The sequence below is a fragment of the Lactuca virosa genome, chromosome 1 (genome assembly GCF_052849685.1).
Source record: "Lactuca virosa cultivar CGN04683 chromosome 1, Lactuca_virosa_CGN04683_v6, whole genome shotgun sequence".
In the NCBI taxonomy this organism is placed as follows: Eukaryota; Viridiplantae; Streptophyta; class Magnoliopsida; order Asterales; family Asteraceae; genus Lactuca; species Lactuca virosa.
The window spans coordinates 36,854,885-36,857,974 of NC_136426.1; the positions used below are offsets into that span (position 1 = coordinate 36,854,885).

The following is a 3,090-nucleotide window of genomic DNA, read 5'->3' on the forward strand; positions in this document are numbered from 1 at the left end:
AATATGGTAGTCTATGAATAGTCCATGGAGGTTTAACCCATGGATCCTAAGTAATATGAAAAGTCATGTCCATTAGGGTTTACATGGATGTAACCCTAGACTTTGCCACACTGTATAAGAAGCCCCTAAGCTCCTAAAATTGACACTAGTGGTTCAAGGAAGAGTCATAGCCGATTTTTGTGCAAGTAATCCTCTCTCAAGTCCTCCATTGTTGGTGGTGTTTTGTGAAACATTTGAGGCATCACATTTGGGGTGCTAGGCTCTTAAAGGTCTAAGTTAACAAGCTACAAGAAAAGGTAAGTCATTTAACTAGTTTTTGTTATTCAAGTACCTATGATTTGTATGCTAGTTAGGATAATGCTTTGGAAAATCAAATTGCATGTATAATTAGAGAAAACATAGATACAAAGCATTTAGGGTTGTATGTGCACCATAAGGTTGTTAGAGTGATCAAAACCCATCAAAATAGACCCGGTACAGCCTTGTGCTGACATATGAGTTGAAATAGACTCGGGGGTGAAATAGACCAGGGGTGAAATAGACTCGGAACAACCATGTGCTGACATATGGGTTGAAATAGACTCGGGGGTAAGACTCACATCGTGAATACAGTAGATATTCGTGTTTGACAAGGAGTCTGATCCGCGATGCTTGTCTTCTGGAACATTCGTACTCACATCGTGAATAGTTATGACTCACGACGTAAATGTAGCTGATTACGTTGGTTTTATTCTCTTTTACTCTCCAAGCCTCCAAAGTTCCAAAATTTGTCGATTTTTGTCCTTTTCTCCAAACATGCTTCAATTTGGCTGCAAAGTACAATTAAAGCTTATAAGTATCATTATTCATTGCAAGTAACCAAAATATGAATAAAAATATAAGTACATATTGCCTAAAAACATGCATAAATATGGCAATATCAAATACCCCACACTTATTCTTTTCTTGTCCTCAAGCAAATCTAATTATTTAAACTCAAACTCTTCTCACTAACATCACATAGAATAATCCAATTCAAACTCCGCAAATATGCTAAGACCGCAACGCATGCATTCGTGTCTAAAATTTTCCTAAGCACCCCCTAATTCTAAATACTCACAGTCCTCATAAACACTCGCCCACTTCTTTTGAGCAACGCTCATTTTATGAATCCCTCCGAATCCATCCGCATAAATCTTTCTAATCTCAAGGTATTTTTGTAATGCTACCCAAGCATACATAATCTAGAAATTAAAATTTTTGATACCACAATGGAGCTCTTGGAATTCTTCACTTCTTGAATATTTGATCTTTAATTTCTTTGAATCCACCACCTTTTTGTATAATTTTTGGTATCTTCAACTTTTGAATTTCTTCAGAATTTTTGATCTTTGATCTTCATACTTTATACTTGAATGCTCCAAAAATTTCTTCAACTCTTTAGAATGTCGTTGTAGTATAGTGGTAAGTATTCCCGCCTGTCACGCGGGTGACCCGGGTTCGATCCCCGGCAACGGCGCCAAAAACTTGATGTGCACAAAAGTACCTACTAATTTTAAATTATTAACCCAACTAACTTAACTAACTAAAATGCACCTAGGCAGTGTACCTAGTCGAATTATAGAATAGTTTGGGTAAGTCGGGTGTCGATCACAGGGAACAGTTTTAACTAATTAATTTACCTACTATTAAATTAACCTAATTTCCTAGCTAAGTGGTGGTTTTATCTAATTTTGCAAGTTTAGATGAACTTAATTTCCTAACACAAATTCAATCAATAAACAAAATACTTCTGTTAGTTCGAATCCACTTTCCCTCAATGGTTTATAAATTAGTTAAGACAATTCATGTTGGTTACCAATTAAAATAGTTTTAGCAATTCAGTTCTAAATTAGCTAATATCAGTTAATTCATGTAGATCTATGTATGGTCATACATAAGTTAACACAGAATCAATTATTAAATAGAATTGGAGCTATGTAAGATTGGATTAGCAAACGCAAATTATGGTCATAACATGAATTCTCTAGCACAGCCTAATTTGATAAATCAATTCCTTAACTAAGATTGGTTCTATCTTAGCTCTAATAATCTAATGTTTATTAAATTACTAGGTGTTCCAATTCATGCATAATAATGGTCATTAACTACACATAATAAGACATTTAAGCAATCTAATTATTGAATCAAGCATGCTAGGTAAACCAATCAAACACAAGACATAACCAACAAGCAAGGTCTAGATTAATTGAATAAAACCATGAGTTCCAGCTTCATCTTGCTAACAGAAGCAGCTAGATTTAGCTGGACATGCTAACGAATAAACTAACACAAATCATATTCAAAGTCATATTTAGTTGCACCAAACTATTAAGGTAGTTATGAACTCTTCCTTCTTCCTAGGTATGTAAACCAATTTCCAGACCTTTTCTTCTTCTGATTTTCGACTCCAGAAGCTCTCCAAATCAGCCAAAAAGTCCTCTACTCGTAGGGAACAATCCCTATTTATATTTTCTGAAATTTCCGTACTCACGTCATGAGCAAGTAAGACTCACGTCGTGAGCAAGTAAGACTCACGTCGTGAATACAGTAGATATCCGTGTTTGACAAGGAGTCTGATCCGCGATGCTTATCTTCTGGAACATTCGTATTCACGTCGTGAATAGTTATGACTCACGACGTGAATGTAGCTGATTACGTGGGTTTTCTTCTCTTTTACTCTCCAAGCCTCCAAAGTTCCAAACTTTGTCGATTTTAGTCCTTTTCTCCAAAAATGCTTCAATTTGGCTGCAAAGTACAATTAAAGCTTATAAGTACCATTATTCAATGCAAGTAACCAAAATATGTATAAAAATATAAGTAAATATTGCCTAAAAACATGCATAGATATGGCAATATCAGGGGTGAAATAGACCCGGGGGTGAAATAGATCCGCTACATCCTTGAGTTGGCATATATGTATGGTATGCGGTATTTTAGGGAACTTACTAAGCTTGATGCTTACGGTTTTCAATTTATGTTTCACGTACTTCCGGATCGAATGGAAAGAGCTCAGGATGATCGCATCGCACACACCGTGACTTTTTAACTTACTTGACTGTGATGTGTTTT

The 3,090-nt window shown here is 35.6% G+C and overlaps 1 non-coding gene across 1 annotated transcript; it reads left to right on the plus strand.

Annotated features, from left to right (window-relative positions):
* Window positions 1-1,426: 1,426 nt before the first annotated feature.
* On the plus strand, window positions 1,427-1,498 carry TRNAD-GUC (transfer RNA aspartic acid (anticodon GUC)). The gene has a single exon. It is a non-coding gene; the product is annotated as a tRNA-Asp (tRNA).
* Window positions 1,499-3,090: the final 1,592 nt, after the last annotated feature.